This window comes from Rhipicephalus microplus, chromosome 6 (genome assembly GCF_043290135.1).
Source record: "Rhipicephalus microplus isolate Deutch F79 chromosome 6, USDA_Rmic, whole genome shotgun sequence".
NCBI classification, from domain to species: domain Eukaryota; kingdom Metazoa; phylum Arthropoda; class Arachnida; order Ixodida; family Ixodidae; genus Rhipicephalus; species Rhipicephalus microplus.
The window spans coordinates 167,954,329-167,974,396 of NC_134705.1; positions in this window are offsets into that span (position 1 = coordinate 167,954,329).

Sequence of the window (20,068 nt, forward strand, 5' to 3'; positions counted from 1 at the left end):
AGCCCGATTTGCCATAGTAGCACCGGATTTCTATGAGTGCACCACACTCGCTAAACCCTGGTGTATAAGGAAGGAGAGTGAAAGAGAATGAGAGTGAGGTGAAGGGAAATCACACCAGCTGCACTGTTTTCACAGTCTTCGCGTCACTAGCATGTAGTTGAATAGGCTTGACTTTTCGTAAGTTTGAAACCTTTTCTTAGCCTATGAAAGACACGTTGAAATATCTACCTACCAATTTACGTTCGGGCACTCTCACAGTCGTGTCTTTAACTTCGAATATACCAATGTTGGCTTTGGGGGACGTGACTATCTGAAGAAGAACATTCAAAAGTCACCACACGAAAATTTACAGTGTTTTGTGATGTATCATAGCAAAATGAAATCTTGCTTTCACTCAAGCTGCACAAATGTGGCACTGTGACGAAATACAGGTTTTTAATGCTTAACCTTTTACTTGCCAATGTTCCAAAATTGGAACATACGAAACCTAATTTTTTATTTCCTCTCCAATATATCGCATATTAAAATTTTATGTTTACGCATACTCATTGATGCTTGTGAAAAACGTAGCAGTTTTAATTTCTATTATGAACCTATGGAGAATCCTTAGATAAATTTTTAAAAACAGGCATATTTTGCGCTCCTTGACCACCAGATGTTTGTTGCATTATTCCGCAGGAAAACGTAATGTTGCAGTGAGCAAAGCAGAACTAAAATATCGGCAAATAGTTGGGGGTTACGCGGCAATACAATAAAAAAATAACAAAGACAATCTAGTTTTCAGCTTGAGAGTTTTGTGCGGATGTTCCTTTTTTGGAACATTGGCGTTTCACAGTGTCAACGCAGCGTAGACGCGCACGAGCGTTTTGCCTCGTTCGTTTTCTTTTTTTGCCTATTCGATGGCACCCGCTGTACGGCGCTTGGCAGACACTTGAACATGAGCTTTCCTGGGCGTCATTTTGAGTTTACCAGACACGTGGAAAGAGCAGCATTGAACTACAGTGCCTAGCTGCATCAATCCCTGTGAATGTAAGTACAAACCTACCTTGCGGCCGGTTTTATTTTTGTAGTACTCTGCTTTACTCCGTAATAACTTTCGTTGTGGGTCATGGCACAACGCTTCTTCACTTTAGAGGCAGCAATTGACCTTTTGTTCAGCCTTCCTGATGACGAACACGAAGGTGCGTCTGTATGCCGATTACCGCCTGTTGGAGATGGCAATATAACTGACGAGGAGCACGTGAACGAAAACGACTTTTCTGAAGTTGCTCCCGATGATATTTGTGGGCACGTTGAAGTTATGCAGTGCAGCGATGAAGACGTTGATTCGCCTTCTGCATGCTCGAGTCCTGAGCCACGACGAAAGAAACCAGCGGGGCGGCAATTCGCTGCTGGAAAAAGGACGCAAAGCTGCAACGAACGCTCGGAAAACAAATGCTCCGAAGCGTTCCCATACACCAGTATGGGGTGAACATGCCACGTTTGACAAAACACTTCCAGCGAGAGTCCTCCGTTGTTGCTACAGGCATTTTCTGATCTTGCAAACATGAGCCCATTTATGCTGTTCAGCAAATTTATTTCTCCAGAGTATCTTGGTTCACTGGCTGAACTAACTGCAAGATACGCACTCCAAAAGGGAGAGGAGGTGGACGTCACAGGAGCGGACATAGGTCAGTTTTTCGGCCTCATACTTTTCAGCGGGTACCACTCCGTTCCGTCTGAGGACTCGTATTGGAGCACTGCAGAAGATCTTTGTGTGCCTACAGTCGCGACAGTGATGGCCCGCAATAGGTTCCGGCAGCTGAAAAGGTTCTTTCATGTTGTTGACAACACTCAGTTGAAAGCAGGCGAAAAAATGGGCCAACTGCAGCCGTTTTACAACGAAATCTCGAAATGTTTCCGCCAGTCTGGAGTGTTCAATGAAAGCCTCAGCATCGACGAGTCAATGGTGCCCTATTATGACCACCACTCGTGCAAAATGTTTATTTGCGGTAAACCAATTCGATTTGGGTACAAAATATGGATGATGTGCTCTTCGAATGGGTACCCCTATGCGATGGAATTATATTTTGGAAGGAACGAGAAGGACGACAAGACACCTCTCGGGATCAGGGTTGTTAGCAATATGGTATCGGTCCTGGAAGCGCCTGAACATCACGAAGTCTACTTTGACAACTTTTTCACTTCGCACGGCCTCTTGACGAAACTGGCTGACCAGGGGATTCGAGCGACAAAGACTGTGCGAGATACAAGAACCAGTGGTTGTCCACTGAAGAGCTTGAAAAACATCAAAAAGGAAGAAAGAGGATCTTTCCACTAGAAGTGTGACGGGGCAGCCTGCGCATGCAGGTGGAATGACAATGCAGTCGTCACAGTTTCTTCTAACCACCTCAGCCACGAGCCTGTTGGAAGTGCGAAACACTCCTCACGACGCTCAAACAAAAAGATGGACATTCCTCAACCATAATTGATCAGAAAATACACTGAGGGCAGGGGCGGAGTAGATGTGATGGACCGCCTCCTCGGAAGCTATCGACCGAAACTGAGGAGCAAGAAATGGTGGTGGAACCTTTCCAGAAATGGTTTGAACATGGCTGTCTTCGCAGGATGGCTCCTCCACTGCGAGCTTTATAACAGTAGTGATGCCGCCATGACGCACATCACCTTTCTGCGGGACGTCATCATGTCCTTGCTGCAGCTCAAGCAGAAACTCACTGTAAAACCTCGACCCCGGGTTCATCTGAGACTTGAGGACACAAAAACTGATGGCCACTACATCATCTCAACGACTCAGGGAAGTTGCGCGGAATGCAAGAAGAATACAACTAATCAGTGCCAGCAGTGCAAAAAGCGGCTGCACAAGAAAGGCTTTGCCGCTTACCACGGTTTGTGATTTGCTCACTGTAGTACAGCCACTAGTATGAAAGAAGAAATTTTCATAAAGTGTTGTTATAAATATTTATACTTTTCAGAGACATCGTATGACGCTAAATATTATTCTTAAGTTATCCTGAACAAGGAAACCCGGCTGAAAAGTCAATAAAACTTGTTCCAGAGAAATTGTGTGTTTTGCATATGGGAAATGCCAATGTTCCAAAAATGAAACATGCGAAAAAACATGCTTAGTCATTGTGAATGTGGCTTTATTTTTGATCATAGGTAATTTAGAAGGCCAATGCAAATTATCAACATAAATATTAGTTGTTTTCTTATTGCTTCAAAGTGCGGCATTTAAAAGGTTAAGAAACAGTGTGTTTATGAACGAGAACATTCTTCAAACACGTTCATCTGTTTCTCACATCAAAAAATCATCCTTATAAAAACATAATAAAGAAAACCTTGTCTTATCGGCAAAATGGGGCATGTAAGTAACAGGGGATATTGCAGAATTGTGTTGTGCAGTATTTTCTGTGTTGGCAAGGGGCATACCGAACATGGAAGGCGAAGAACTTGTAAAAGGTGCGACCAGTGCAAACTAGACGAGATGAAGGAATAAATACACAGGACGTGTGTGTGTTTCTTCCCTCCTCTCGTCTTGTTTGCGTGGTTGGTATATTTAGGAATGTTTGACCGACCAGCCCAACAAAACACACTTCTGGAACCAACTTGAGCTGAGAAGCTGATATGCACAGCATGCGGGCACAATTTTGTTGAGGTTATTCAAGAGGCACAATTTAATAATACCTTCTTAGAACTCTATATGTGCACCGTCTTGACTGTGCACTGAAAGGTGTTTCAATCCAGAGTTTAAAAAGCCAACATAGGTGATTATCTGAAATGCGCGGCATGAGGTCTAAAAAACAGAAAGAATCATTACTAGGCAGCTTATGCGCCAACTCAGGAAGGCAAAACTTTTCTTTCAAGGTAATTAAGATACTCAGAACAGTCAACAAGTTTTAAAAAATTGTCTGCAAATCGACAAACCTTTACGACCTGGGTGATATCTAAGCTTGCACGGGAGACTCGATTGTTATCCATAGCATTCGATGTAGAGAGCATCCAGGACGTGACAGAGCAGAAGACCCAAAACACCCACCCACAGAGCTGCGTGAGTGTGTCTTCTGCGCTGCGCCATCCTGGATTCGCTGTATATCGCATAGTATCTATAGGCACCAGGGCATAACCATTCGGGTGTTGGTCGCATGGATTGCGGTTATACACCCTTTTTCCCGAGTACCCATGTGGTGGCGAAGAATGAATCCTTCCCAGACTACATGCGGAATCATTGACGCTGGTCGCGTCGGAACGCTGTTTAGTGATTGCGTCATCTCTCCCTTCATTGCTCTCTATTCTTGGGAATTGATTATTTCGGGTGGATCACGAAAATGTTTGGGAAAAGAAGTGTCGTTTAGCAATTTTCAAGGTGATAGTAATAACTTTTAAGTTGGGCTTGCTGAGTCAATGCGTTTTTTTTACTTTTTTTTTCTTCTCTGTTGTGCGATCATGCATTTAGGCGCATAATACGGCTGCGGCAGTTAAAATATGTTGTAAAACAGTGCTGTAGATTGTACTCTTTCTTGTTCGTGTGTCCGTGCACTACTAGTGCACCGTCATAAATTTCTAACAAGTCCAGCCACCCATCTTGTATTAGGAGCTGGTTTTCATTTGAATGATCACTAACTTTCCGAAAGAGCTGTGCCGTGTCTTTTTTTTTTTCTGTTTCCTGTTTTCGACATGATAGGTCTCGTCATGAATGCCTGCATATTCTGACCAACTTTGATTTACATAAGTTCCAATAAAAGTGAATCCAGCGGTGAAAATTAAAATTCTGCACTTCTTATGCTATGGAAAGTTGAGTGGGTTGCAAATTCGAGTGGTTGTTTTTTAATTTCTTGAAAGATAAATTACCACCAGTCAGTTTCAAAGAATGATGCCATAGGTAATAAAAATTTGAAGAACTGCCGAGTGATTCAGTGCCGTCAGTGTTATATGCTTTTTTTAAAGCTCACTCTGTAAATGTTCCAGTCAACATAGGTGCTTCCTGCAAAATATCACCCTGCATGGTAGAACGAGACGAGACTGCCCGATGTGATGATCCCGTCGACATTTCTTTTTCGCGAAGGCCTTCACGCACAGCAAATATGTCGGGCTTTTAGTTGCGGGTCTTGACATTCACTTTACCAAAAAAACTGTTCGAAAAACCTACTGACCATAAACATAGCCGCAAAAAGTCGCACGGCAGAGATGTCATCAGTCATATTTCCACTAGAGTATAGTTATCAATTACCACTCTGACAACAAAATAGTGAGCAAAACTACGGCGAAGCTTCGAGACAAATCTGAGTGCGATGATAAGTCATGGGTTTTCCTACTATACTTTGGGCCAATGCCTGGAAGTCGGGTATTGCTAATGTCTCTATAGCGAAGTTTTTCACGAGGTGCTCGAAATAAAAGCTGGGATTGAAACTGTTCTCCTGCCTAGAACTGAATAGTAGCACAGCGTAAGACAGGTTATTAGATGGCGGCTAGGTTTCGAGAAATGCGAATATCAGGCTGAGAATAAAAGTCAGAGGGTTCCTCAGGAGGTCGCCTAATATGGCTAGGAGAGTCGAACGTTAGAGGCATTTTTTTCTCACCCAATGCAGTGAATATACCGCACCCTTCTCTGAAAAATTCCCGCATCTGGCGTGGTTTCCCATTGCCTCCGAGATTGCAGGCTATGCGAGCTTTCTGTGCGTTCCATATATCCCCACTGCCTCCATGATCGGCGCACCTTTGATGAGGCGACTATGCTTTGGGACGAAGCTACCATGTGACGCCACATTACGTGAGGCCAGCATGACGCTGAAAATTCGAATGAGCTGAGACATCATGCTGGGATGATGGCTTTTGCGTCACTAGCGTTGACAGTGAGGACGCGGGAAGCTTAAGTCATCGACGTAAATTTACGCGGTGGGTAAGGGATCTATGGCTTTCGTCTTAAAAAATTCGCAGGATCCCACGTACCTTGAGAACCGATGTAATGCGAAAGATGCGGAGGGAAGGTGACTATGCTGGAATTTTTTATTATGTGAGACGCTACGAAAGGACGCTAAATATATGTACATATACTGTAGGCTGTTATGCCTGCGAGTCCACAACGAATGTCCATGCCTCTGAAAAAGCCAATCTGTATCAAGGCCAGCACGCGAGCCCGCCTGACGCGAACAACTCAACGGCGTCATCACGCGGCGGCGCCTTTCTGTCGCACAACGCACAGCAAGCCCCTCAGCCCACGAGCCTGTCGAAGCAATCTGCGCCTTCGTGTCTGGCGAGTCTCACGCAATGCGTGGCGTAGTCACTCGACCTTGGCTGTAACCACGCGCAGTGGCTCCGGATTCGATGAGAATGACGCGGCCCAGCGGCGAGCCCCATTGGAGGATTCTGACCTCACGGCCAGCGGCGCTTCTGGTTGGACATTTGTTTACTCAAAAAGTCCACCCGGTGCCTTAAAAAAAAAGCCCTGTGGCGAATCGCGAGCAGTTGACTTATGTGTCAGAGAATAGAGCTCGGCTCTTCGAGTCTCTAAACTGTCGACCGCAGAACCGAATTTGTAACGCCTCTCTATTTATGCTGTACATAAACCTTGCTTAACTCACCGTCATCTCATCCGCTCGTCTATCGGATCTGCGCAGAATCAGTCGCGAGCTGAGAAACAAACCTACGCTACCAAACTGCTGGTGACCTTACCGGCGGAGATCGAAGCAGTGGCGCCTTCGGGATCGTGTTGGCGTCGCCGTCTTTCGTTTCAGTGGGTGGCAGCTGCGGGATCAGCAGGCGTAAGCGACATCAATGCGGTGAGTGCCTGATGTTTTCCTCTCAGTTCACCAGACTACTCTAGCACAAGTTATAGTAGTTTAGAGAAGGGCTGTGTGAAGCATTGGTGAGTGAGCTTTGATCGTTTCAAGCCAAGTCAGAGTGCTTTGAAACCAAAGTTAATGGAAAGGGTGTAAACAAGGCAGTGTTAAAATCGCTTGCGCGTCTTGCTAGTGGACCTATAGTGGGTATGACAAGTAGATGCTTAACAGGGGCAAACAGCAAGAGGCAAGTGTCAATGACGGAGAACCTTAATGTGAAAGAACTCATTGAAATTTGTGAGGAACTCAGCGTTGCTTTGGGCCGTGCGAAACGAAAGCTAGTGATCTCTGAGATCATGAAGGATGAAGGAGTGTCGGCTGAGAAAGTCGATGAGGCCTGGGCGGATATTAAAGCACGCCGTGAGGAGGCTTAAAGGCGACAAGTAGATGTTCGCGAACGTAAAGAAGCTGAAAGGCGCGAACGTCGCGAGCATGAGGAGGCTGAGAGACAGGAGCGCCTCGAGTTGAAACAAATAGAATTGGCAATCCTACAGTGTTCGCAGGCGCCTAGCGTAGCTTCTGCGACAGTTCAGGTCAGCGATTATGGAATTCGGGATCAACTGCCACCATTAGTAGCAGGTGAGGACATGGCGAAGTATCTCTTCAAGTTTGAACACGTCTGTGAGGAAATGCTTTGGAGCGGTCTTTTTGAGCGCAGAACCTGTTAGCTCTTCTTCCCGGCGAAGGGTCCGACGCGATAACTTGCTTGTCGAGGGAAACGTTTGAGAGCTATGACGAGGTTAAGAAGGTGCTCTTGAGACGTTATAAGTTGTCACCTGAGGCTCTCAGGTAATGGTTCCGGTATGCTAAAAAGGGGAATGAGTCACACATTGACTTCACGTTTCGTCTAAAAGCAGATTTAATTGAATGGCTCAACGGCGAAAGTGTTTATGACGATCGCGATAAACTGGTGGAATGCATTGCATTAGAGCAATTCTACCAATGCATCGAAGAGGATGTAAAGCTTTGGCTCCAGGACAAACTTGGTGAAGTACAGCTATACAAGTCAGCAGAGTTAGCTGAGGGGTATTATACTCGCTGAAAGTTGCATAGCATGGCAGTGCGCGTTGAAAAGGATGAAGGAAAGAGGGCTTTTCAAAGAAACCTGATCAACGGAAACCCGCTCCGCACCGTAAATTCAGGAAGGACCCGTCTCTTATGAAGGACACTGTAGGGGAAGGGTGAACAGAACCAGAGAAATCACGTGCGGTTCCTAAACAACGCACTGATACCACACGGGTGTTTGAATCACGGAGGTCGCTAATCTGCTACAACTGCAAAAAGGAAGGGCACATCGGGATAATCTGTCAGCAAAAGTTTGCTTTCGCAACAAGCCGAGAATCGGAAAAGAACACGCGGTTGTTAGAGTCATATCTCCAAGAAATTAGTGCGAATGGGAAAACGTGTCGAGCGCTTCGAGACTCAGCGGCAACCATGGACGTTGTCCATCCTTCGTTGGTGTCTCCGAATGATTTTACGGGAGTATGCGCGTGGATCAGGCAGGTCGCCGAGGAGCAAAGTGCTTGCTTACCAACCGCTACGGTTGTCATTAAAGGCCCGTTCCGTAAGCTTCGCACCGAAGCGGCTGCGTCTGCCGCGCTTCCCGACCGTTTTCCTTATCTATTTTCTGATAACTCAGAGAAGCTTCTCAAAGAGCAGGGTAAATCGATCGTTCTTCTCCAACTTAGTTTACATGGCCCTCACGCGATTGCAAGCGCAGGAAGCTTTCGCAGGAATTCGATCTTGTTCAGTGTGGTCTAACATCACCTGCAAAGAATGCTGATCTGCGTGACCTTGGCGGCTAGTCGATGGAACGTCAGTCAGGAAATTCTCCGTGTGAGTCTTGAGCAGTCACTCGAGTGGCCCGTCACCGATGCGACGGGCGTGGTCTGTGTCGGCGGAGGAGACGACACGGCGCCAGTGAGTCAGAGCAAGAGGAGTGCAACGCTCTCGCCTGTAGCCGAAAGTTGGAGTGAGCTGTCGAGGGTGGATCGAGAAACGCTCATTCGAGAGCAGCATGAGGACCTCTAGATTGAAGCGCTAATGGAAAGCGGAAAGTTGGGAGCAAAGAAACTCCCAAGCATTTCCCCGAGGGTGAACATGGTTAAGTGCAAATACACGGGGTGATGGTATGAGGGGTATTTATTAATTCGCACTATTATATTTATTAATCACACTATGGTGCCTTTATGGTGCAATGCTTCCTGGGAATCGCAATTTGATCACACGGGGGAGTTTACGTTAACTCACTGGCGAATGCCAACGGATTTAGCTTTACTCCCCTTCACGACCCGCTCTCGACGGGAGACTGAGAGAGAAGGTGGGCGCGCGAGAGAGAGGGGTGCGCGTGCAGCTGCAGCGAGCGAGGAGAGCGGAGGAGCGAGCGAAGGGGGAGGGGTTATAAGGCGCGTTACTGACACCGATATCAGCGTCGCGTCCGTGGCTTATTCGGTAGAGCGTCGCGCTGCGGCCCGCCAAGTCCTCTTTCTTTTAAAGATAGAGAGAAGACTGCGGACGCCGCCGACGGCGGTGGATGGTTTGGGGTCGCTTATAAAGTGTATTAACACTTAAAAAAGGTTGGTTCTTGTTATGAGAAATCAGGACTCTTATATTGTAGTTACAGAGATATGCAACGTCGCAAGTATGAGCAGCTCTTGGTACCGCAAAGGTATCCTCGTCTTAAAGTGGCCGGTTACTGAGGTAACGCATGATACTCCAACAGCACAACTTTGACGTTCGCTACAAAAAATAAAAGCTAAACGCTAATTCAGAGGCATTGAGCCGTGCGTTTTAGTTAGTACTTTCTCCACCTTTCATTTTCTCACTAGCGATTCGGGGCAAAATTTCGTCCTCCTCATGGCCTTAGCTGAGCGCTCCCGTCCAGAGTGATCTCAAGGGGCCAACTTTATGTTGTATTCTGTTTCGTTACATTGTTGTACGTGTAAAAAATTGAATTCTCATTTTAAGAGTCTTGTGTCTCACATGTGCCTCTTGATGTAGAGGGAACGAATTTCCGATAGACACGTAGCTAGGTATATGTTGTAGTATACTTTCTTTGCCTGGTGTTTTGTCAAGTGACCGAGGGTACTCGCTTGTTACGTGTGTTGTCTGTGGTTGAACAGTTCTTTACAAGTTCCAGAACAATCGACAAGTGCCGACACAAAACTCGTCTGGAGAGACGAGCGAAGCTGGCCGGCAAGTTGTGGCGACAAGCCAGTGGAGCTGGGGTCCGTCCTCAAGATTGAGATGTGTTCACTGAACGGAGTCTGGAGCTGCATTCTCCCCATGGTTCTGGAGGCAAACCTGGAGGGACCTGGCGAACGAGCGCGCCCGACATCCGAGCCACGTGAAAGCAGCTTGTCTTTCCGGCGCATTGTCTGGTGGCGGGGGTGCTGTTACGCCTGGGAGTCCACATTGAACACCTATGCCTCTGCAAAGGCAATCTGTGTCAAGGCCAGCGCTCGAGCCCACCTGACGCAATCGACTCAACAACTTCAAACGGCGGCGCTGGTCTGTCACGCAACACACAGCGAGCTCCCTCAGCTCATGAGCCCATTGAAGCAATCAGCGCCTTCCAGTCTGGCGAGTCTTACGCAATGCAGGGGAACGTCACTCGTCCTTGGCTGCAACCACGCGCAGCAATCGGCGCCTTCCAGTCTGGCGAGTCTTGCGCAATGCGTGGCTACATCCCTCGACCTTGGTGCAACCACGCGCAGCGGCAGGTCCCCGTTGGAGGATTCTGATACCACGGCCACCGGTGCATCTGTTTGGACGTTTGGTGACTCAAAGGATCCGCCCGGTGCCTTAAAAACAGCCCTTCGGCGCTTCGCCAGCAGTCCACCTATGTGTCAAAGAAGACATCTATGTGTCAGAGAAGCGCCAATATATTTCGACGAGACGCCATGCGCGTGCTCGCCGGTGTTCATTCCGTCGCATCACGCTGGCATTGCCACGCCAGGAGCCGGTCCTGCCGTATACTCGCAAGCGCGCGCCGTGCTGGGTTGCTTTCACGCATTCGCGTTTCAGCGCGTCCAGCGTCCCTCCGTGACGAAAAGAGGGAGGAGGAGGAAAAAAAACTTTTATTGATGCTGGCTGTGCCAGATAGCCCTTATCCCCACCGGGCTGGTTGACATCCCTAGTCCGGGACGTCATTAGTCAAGGCCGCCACCCGAGCCCGCTGAACTAGAGTTCGCTGTTCCTTTAGTGTGGAGCTATTGAGTAAGGTCGTCTCCCAGTCCTCTTTGATGGGGTTGGGAAAGGGGGTTACTTTTGGGTTCATTTGGCAGGCCCAGACCATATGGTAAGTGTTGGCCACTTCCCCACAGTACTGGCACTGCTCACTTGTTTTTGGGTCGTAATATTTTAGTATGGCTGGACAGAGCAGCGTATTTGTCTGTAGGCACCGCAGGATGCGCTCCTCCGTTTTTGAGAGTCCCTTCGCTGGTGCGGGATACAAGCGGCGTTGCTCAATGTAGTATTCTTTGATTTCTCGAAACCGTGCTAAAGGTGTGGGACGTTCAGGTCTAGCAGCGGAACGGGGAGTTTCCCGGGAAGTAAGCACGCGGGCCGCTGCATGTGCAGCCTCGTTACCCTGTAGACCCTGATGTCCCCGAGTCCATATAAGACGTTTTGGGGTAGAATCGCGGTCCCTGATGCTGAATTTTAAAAGTCTATTAGCCAATGGAGAGATTTCTCCTGCAAGATAGCTCTCGCAGGCTCTTCGAGAGTCTGTAACTATTTGTTTTGAGTTTGGATGGGATACTGCCAGTGCAATGGCCACCTCCTCCGCCTTACTTGAGCTTGTGGCTTTGAAAGTGAGGCCGTCCACCTGCGTTCCTTGATGTATTACCGCCGCCGTGTAGTATCTCCTAGGTGACGGCCCGGCCACATCGACGTAATAGACCCCATTATGGGAGCCAAGCCGTTGTTAAAGTGCCTCAGCGCTTGCTTGCCTTCTACCCTGGTGCGCCTCCCTGGTCATATGGCGGGGAAGCGGGGACACCCAGAGTTTTGTTCTCCAAAGTTCAGTAATACGCTCCGCGTTTTCGATTTCATATTCGTGCCGAATCAAGAGGTGGTCCAGTAGGCGCCGCCCGGGGAGCGTCTGCGTAAGACGCGTATAATGATTTGTGAGGTGGGCTTCTTGGAGCTCTTGTATAGAGTTAAAGACTCCCAATGCAGAGAGTTTCTGATTTGAAGTGCTGATGGGTAAATCAAGTGCGCACTTAATTACTTTCCTAAGAATAGCATCGACTCTGTTCACTTCGTGTTTAGTCATTCGTAGGTACGGTATTGAATATAGAATCCTGCTAGTTACAAAAGCATTGGCGAGCCGAATCGCGTCCCTTCCTCGTAGCCCCCCGCGCTTGTTTGGCACTCGGCGGATCTTGTGCCCTACCTGTTCTCCAATTTTCCGTAGCTTGTCTAGCGTGGTACTGTTTTTTGTTCTGTTGTGAATCAGAAGGCCAAGGATTCGTAGTTCTGAAACCTCTCGTGTTGTTGATCCTGATACCATCAAGTTCAGGGTCGTCCTATATTTAATGTTTTCTCTGATATGCAGGAATTCAGATTTGGATGGAGCGCACTGCAACCCACACTGGGCCACATAGTCCTCCACAATGGAGGTGGCCTGCTGCAGGCGATCTTCAATTTCTCCTAAACTGCCCGATTCGTCCAGATTGTTATGTCATCGGCGTATATTGCATGATATATTCCTTCCACTACTGCCAATGCTTGCGGGAGCTTTATCATGGCAATGTTGAATAGCAGCGGAGACAGGACAGCTCCTTGCGGGGTTCTCCGCGTCCCCATTTTGAATGGTCCATGTTCCTCGTCATCTATGCGAATGAACGCCAGTCTCTCAGAGAGGAAGTCTCTGATGTAGGCAAATATTTTCTTACCGCAATGGACACTACTCAAGTTTTTCAGGATGCTTTCATGTTTAACGTTGTCGAATGCGCCTTTAAGGTCTAGTGCAAGGATCGCTCTGTCGTTGTGCGTCGAGGGAATGGGTTGGATAATGTCTCGTTTTAGTTGCAAGAGGATATGTTGCGCAAACAGGTGTGGCCTAAAGCCAAACATGGAATCTGCGAAATGCCCCTTGCTCTCGAGGTACGTGGCGAGACGGTCTCTAACCATTGTTTCCATCAATTTGCCGGCACATGAAGTTAATGATATAGGTCTCAGGTTGTCCATGCTGATTTGCTTGCCTGGTTTGGGGATGAATGTGACAACTGCTGTTTTCCATTCAGTTGGCAGTGGTTGGCCATCCCAGATCGCGTTAATGTACTGCAATAGATGCCGATAAGAATCGTCTGACAGATTTGCTAACAGTTTTACCGTGATCAGGTCTCGGCCCGGGGCAGTGCCCCTGCGCATTTTTTTTCAGTTCTGCTTTCAGATCACACATTTCAAAGGGGGCATCGAGCGGACTGTTTTCTCTACCTGCGTATTCATATGCGTTTCTGTTCGGATCCGTGGTGCGACATAGGTATCTAGCACACAAATCATCAGCCAGCTGGGAGTTGGTTCCCTGAAAACTGTGCAGGGCTCGATGGAGCTGCTTTTGCGCTTCTCCTCGGGTTTGGGCGGGGTCCACGAGAGTTCGAAAAACGCGCCATGCTTTCCTTGTATTCATTTCTTTAGCTATAACATTGCACCGTTCTATCCAATTGGATTCGTTCAGTTGTGCAGCATATTCATCCGCTTGCTTACTCAACTTGGCTATTCTAAGTTTAAGCTTGCGGTTGAATTTGTTTTTCCGCCAACGTTTAGTTAAGCTTCTGCGGGTGTCCCAAAGGTGGAGCAGGTACTTATCGACGGCAGGGGTGTCTTCCGTTGTCTTTATAGTTTTAAGACGCTTAGAATTGGCTGCAAGGAGCTGTTTTGCCCATATCGTATATCCTCCCGCCCCTGGCACAGAGGGGATCACCTGTGAGCGGAAGGCTGTCCAATCTGTCAGCTTAGCTTGGCTCCATGTTCTACGGCCTATGTTGCCGTAGAGTGTGATTCTGAGAAGACAGTGATCACTGCCGAGCGTTTCTTCTAAGTTTTCCCATGTTGCGTAGGAACTGTTCTTAGTCAGTGACAGATCCAAGCAAGTATCTCGGTTTACAGAATTCCCGATTCTAGTGGGTTTCATTGGATCTGTGAGAAGCGATAGACGAAGAGTGGATATGAGTTCTGCCAATTTACGTCCCTTGGGGACTTCGCGGGTGTAACCCCAATGATAGCTGGGGGCGTTAAAGTCACCCAAAATTACCAGTGGGTTCTTATCTGCTTCCTTAATCGCTTTATAAAACATTTCGCTGAAAACACATTGCCTAGATTTTGGAGAACTGTATACATTTAGAATGTACAAGCTAGGATCAAGGTCTATCTGACAAGCGGTATACTCTTTGTGTACGAGAACACAGGTGGACGCACTTTCCTGAAATGAGTTTTAACCAGGCAATTTTGCCTGTAAGCCGGTTTCTTGTAGCGCCAAAACTGCAGGGGTAAAATTTTGATTCTGCAGGAAAAGGTTAAGAGTAGCCCTCTTTTTCCTACCTTTAAACCCCCTGCAGTTCCACTGGAAAATATCGAGTTGCTGTTGTTTGGAGCTTTTATTATTATGTTTAGATTTGCCTGCCATCATGAATTTATTATTGAGGAGGTGTCATTTTCACCACTGCAGTCAGCGTGGGAGCCTGGAGAGGCGTGGGGGACTCAGTTTGGTTTGTTAACGACTGGGTTATGTTGCTCTCAGATTCAGTATTTGCCAGGTTACGATGAACAATTTTGCGTCGGGGTTGTTCAGTTGTCTTAATCCTAGTTTTGAGTTCGTCCAATTGGGGTGTGAGCCAATTTTGAATGGTTTGTAGTACACTGGCTCTGAGAATTGGCAAAACGCTTTGCTTGAGGTCTTGCATAGCGGCTTGAACTGATAGGTTCAGCTGCTGCGGAATAATGTCTTGTACTGTAAGCTTGGTTTGTTCTAGGATCATTTTGCTCTGCTCCTCAAGTTTAGCCTCTGGTCTGCTTAGTCGACCTTCTATGTCGTTCGAAGCACCTACTGCAGTTTTAGACACACTAGTGTTACCTGATACGTTTGACTGAGTGTCCTGCTTATCGTCCGAGCAGTCGGAGGTGTGCATAGCCACCGGTTCCGACGGTGGTGGAGGAGTAGCAGCCTGCGACGCCTTCAGCGCCCGATTTTCGCGTTCCAGAGTTTCAATGCGTTTTTTCATGACTTCCAATTGTTTTAAAATTTCAGGATTGGAGGGGGAGGCAGTGGTGGTGGTGGGAGACTGAGAGGAGACCTCTACCCAATTGCTCACCTGTTTGGGCGGGTTTGCCAGTGACGGGAATTCTTCGGCGCCGAAGGTGGATGGCCTCGACTTCTGTACGGCTGGGGCTTTGATCGGCTTGGGCTTGTTATGCATGGGCTTCGCTTCTTCGTCACTCCTGAGAGCTGCTGAGGGCTCTTCTTGCTTGTTTTTTATTCCATGTTGCCGCTGTGTTAGAGCGGGCTTCCATGCCTTCCGGAATTTTCCGATGCACTGCGCTGAGCCGGTGAAATGGTTTTCACCGCATATAAGGCACTCGGGCTGACAGTCGTGCTTCCCTGGGCCCTCCAGAGTGAGTTCCACCTTCGCACCATAGTGAATGCACCGCTGATTGTCCGGATTGGGGCACGCATCCGGTCTGTGGCCCACCGTTCCACACCGGTAACATGCCAGAACCATTTTCTTGTAGTAGCGCACTGGCACGTTTTCAAGGCAGTAGTGAATGAATCTTGGAACGCGGCGTCCTTTGAAGGTCACCACTGCAACATTGGATGTTCCGAGTTTCCGCAAATACAAAATTTCGCCGTCGATCCACTCGAGCTTATGTCGAAGGGATTCTGAAGTTTCATTGTCTGCGACGGTGACGACAACCTTGCAGGTTTCTCCGGCTGATTTCAAATGTCCCTGAAATGGTTCCTGGCGGTCCCCGATCGTCAGCGTGATGTCCCCGATGAGCTTCGAGGCCAGGCTTTCCGTTTTCACACCTACAACAACGATGTTTTGGTCCCACACCGGCCACACGGAGATATCAGCGTTCGTGGTGCTGCCGGTGAAGCGTTGAACTGCTGTGCCAATCCCGCCTGGGCCGAACGCAGCGTGCAGATCCATGGTTATGTTTGGTTTAAGCACAATAACCAACTCGTCCGACCGGATTCGAGGCGTGTGTGTTGGCTTTCACGTCGCCAGCTTCCCCGGGGACTCAACGCAAGCTGCGGGTGTTGTTCCTGTTTTGCGAGCCTGTGGCTGGGCGGCGGCCGTCGAGCCTCGGGCCTTCATCTTAGCGAGCTTCTCTTGCAGTTGGCGAACCATGATCTGAAGATATTCGTCTTCACTTGATATGGGGTCTTCCCGTGTTTCTGCCACCTCGATGTCAACCCACTGCATCGTGCTGAGGTCGTAGCCTGTCTTCGTGGACGCTGCCATGGCTGGGCAGCCCGGGCGTAAGCCTCATCGGCGTTAGGCTTAGCCGGGCTCGGGCGTCGCGTGGTGTTCAACCAGTCGTAGATTGGCGGAAAATGAGCCTACCAGGATAAAATAGGTATTCAGGGGTTCCTGATGGCTTCGCCGAAACTCTAAAACCAGTTTCGAGTGGATATTTGCCAAAAGTCTACAACATTTGTCGATTTCCGACGGAGCCGACGTGGCATGCGTCTCACGCGCGCGCTGAAACGCCGCGTCCCCCGAAAAGAGGGAGGCGCGGTGTTATCTAGATAACGCCTCGGCGCAAAATGCAGCATTTCGCATTTTGCACCGGTTGCCGAGCCGCGCCGACGTACACTGGTGGCGCCCGGCGTCAGACTATAGAGCGCTCGCGTTTTGCTAAGGTAGCGTCTTTGTGTCTAGCGTGTGCGCGCGTCAACGCTACATAGGAGTATATATGGCCATTCATGATGCGGTCGTGGTTATTTTGCTAGCTCCGCATATACCAAATTTGGTGTTACGTGACGTCAATGGGTGACGAAATACATGGCTGGTGCAAACAGGATAATCCTGACACGCGTGTCATGTACGAACATGACAACATGCCACGCTCACAGCGTGCTCGTGGCCATTTCGCTAGCTCCACAAATGCTAAATTATGTATCACGTGACGTGAATAGACGAAGAAGGTAAACGACACATTCAAACATGATAATCATGACAAGTAAGTCATTTACGGCATCATTTATCACCACCTTCTAACGTTGTCCTGATATTAAAGTGACATATCAACATTTCTGATTCGTGCTTCTCCTATCATCGATTCCCACTGTACGTGGGATCTGCCATTTTTTTTAGTATAGTGTCATCTTTTTACCCACTACTTGCCACTTCCCGCTAAAGCACAATGTTGCCAGTCTCGGTTTCCATGGGAAGAAGCGCCATGTTGGTTTTTGCGGCCAGGCGTTCCTGCTCCGCCTCACTGCACCAGCTGCATGTTGGCGTGGGTGTGCAAGCTTCGGTATGAGCTGCGTTTGACTACACCGTAGACGTACATTCCACTACGACACCATCCTCGTGGTAAGCGCACCTACAAGAGCTATGAAGTGTAAATGCCAGGGTGCTGCGTGCCGTAATGCAAAACCATCTGGAGATTCGCCCGCATCTCGACTTGCTGTAGCCAACAGAAACGCTGGACTACACAAGGGAAGTGCGACTGCTTGGAACCGACTACTTCTCCTCGTGCTTGTGAGGCGAGTACCCGTTGTGTTTCGAGTGGGTTGACTATATCGCCGCACATTTCGTGAAAGGGCTGACTTAGCCATGCGACGAAGAGCAGTTTGGGGAAAGTAAACACGACAAGGTGCACAGTGTGAAAATGAATCAGGCTTCGTTCGGCTCCGCCGGGCTATGTGAGCGAAAGCTTCAGGTTGAGTATGCTTGTTTATCCCCGTAGTCGAACCACAGTTCACCGATCGAATGATATAACTAGTCGAATGTGTGGTCATGCATACATTCAATATCTGCGCTTTATCGGTTTGCGAAGCCGTTGACGCAGTCGTCGCGTTAAGCGTTAGGCCCTACAGACGCTCACGTTCGCGTCTTCCGTTGCTGGAAGATGTTCGCGTTTCTGCACTTTCACCTCGGTCGCTGAGGAAGGGCATTTGGAGAGGTAGACAGACAGGCCAACGAACGCGTTTCCTGTAGACAAGATCGTGTAGTCTTTGACAGTTAACGCAACTAAATTTTGTGCGGCATGCCATAGGGTATTCGTTCTTTCCTTCAATGACACGCGCAATCACACCAAAACTTGCTCAATATTTGTAAAAGGGGTTTCTCTTTAACATAGAAGGCGGCAGATTTACTGTTCGTGCCCTGTCTGTCTTACTGTCTGTCTGTCGGTTCTGAACGGTGCAGTATATGTGCACTAAGGAAGTAGGTTGTTGGCCCATCCATAACTTGGATATGCCTTATGTGCAACATCGTTATTTTTGTCGTCCTTTTGTTTCATAACCAGCCATAAAGATTATTTGATAGCGTGAGTTCAGTTTTTACTCAGTGCTTTTAAAGAAAATGTGTATGGGCTCCATATATGTGGTCGAAGCCGTGTATGTCTGTTCTAATTCTCGCTTTATTTTAGCCCTCTGCGAGGACACAAGCTTCCAGCAAAGGAGGCGGCACGGTTTGCAGAAATGAAGGTCAGATGCCGTTTGGATGCTGTTCTCAATAAAATATGACCTGGAAAAACTTGGTTTGTCCCTTGTTGCCCCCTTTGCTTTTCTTTTAGCGTAATATACAAGATATTGTGGGGGGAGGGTTGGTGTAATATGATTACGTGCCCTACAATTTTCGGAAAATGCTTACAGCTTACAAGTTTTTTAAGCAGTCCATTGTACAAATTTGTTCCCAGGAACTAACTTGCTGCAGGTGTAGGAAATTATATTACGCAGAAAATCAAGCAATATTTCGGGTACGAGAAACAGGCTAGCAGAGTTATGCGGTTTACGGAGAACATCGCGAGCTACCCAGTTGTTTTATCTGCCTTCCCTGTCGCTATGGGTACCATCATATAAAGAGTACGGTTTCAAGCCTTGCACTAGAAGGCCTTTGAGGTGTCTGCAGTGATAAGGTGAATTTCCTTCAGGAATGCCGCGCAGACATCGCAGTCCGTTCACAGTGACATCGAGGTTCTCCCCCTCGCAAATATAGGCTCCCTAAATATCCTCACTTCGCCAATGCGGTGGTTCTACAAGGTGGCAGAAACAAACAGTTTTAACAGTATTTGATACAAACTCGAGTCTCGAACATGTCTTTTCTCTTCTACAAAACCACGGCTAACTTCTGCCTTCAGAACTTGCTATATACAAAAATTGGCAGATTTCACGTACAGTGGAAATAGATTATATGCGAAGCATGACTGAGAAATGTTGATATGTCACTTTAAACTCAGCACAGTGCTACGAGGTGGAGGTAATTGATGCCGTAGATGACTTCCGTGTCATGATTATGATGTTCGAATGTGTCGTTTACCTTCATCGACTAGCAAGTTCATCTATTCACGTCACGAGATACCAAATTTAATACATTAAGCGAAACGATTAAGCGAAATGGCCGCAAGCATGCTATGAGCGTGGTATGTTCTTATGTTCTTAAATGGCACCCGCGTCAGGATTATTATGTTTGCACCAGTCATATCATTTCGTCATCCACTGACGTCACGTAACACCAAATTTGCTATATGTGAAGTTAGCAAAATGTCCGCGAGCGCATCATGAAGCGTCCATAATACTGGATTGTAGCGTTGACACACGCGCGCGCTGGGCACAGCGATGCTACGTTAGCGAAACGCGAGCACTTAATAGTCTGACGCCAGCCGCGACCGGCGCGACCAGTGTCAGTCGACGCGGCCCGACGGCAACCGCCGCAAAAGGCGACATGCTACATTTGGCGCCGATGCGTTACGCAGACAACACAGCGTCTCCATCTTTTCGTGACGGAGGGACGTCGGACGCACTGAAACGCGCATGCGTCAAAGTAACGCAGCACGGCGCGCGCCTGCGAGTATATCGCAGGACCGGCGACTGGCGTGGCAACGCCGGCGTGACGCGACAAAATGAACGCCGGTGAGCACGCGTACCACGTTATCTCGAAATGTAGTGGCACCTTGACTGCGGCATGTAGTCATGTTCTCATATCATATGTATGTCATGATTATTATGGTTGCACCAGTCATATACCTTCGGTATCCATTGGCGTCACATAATA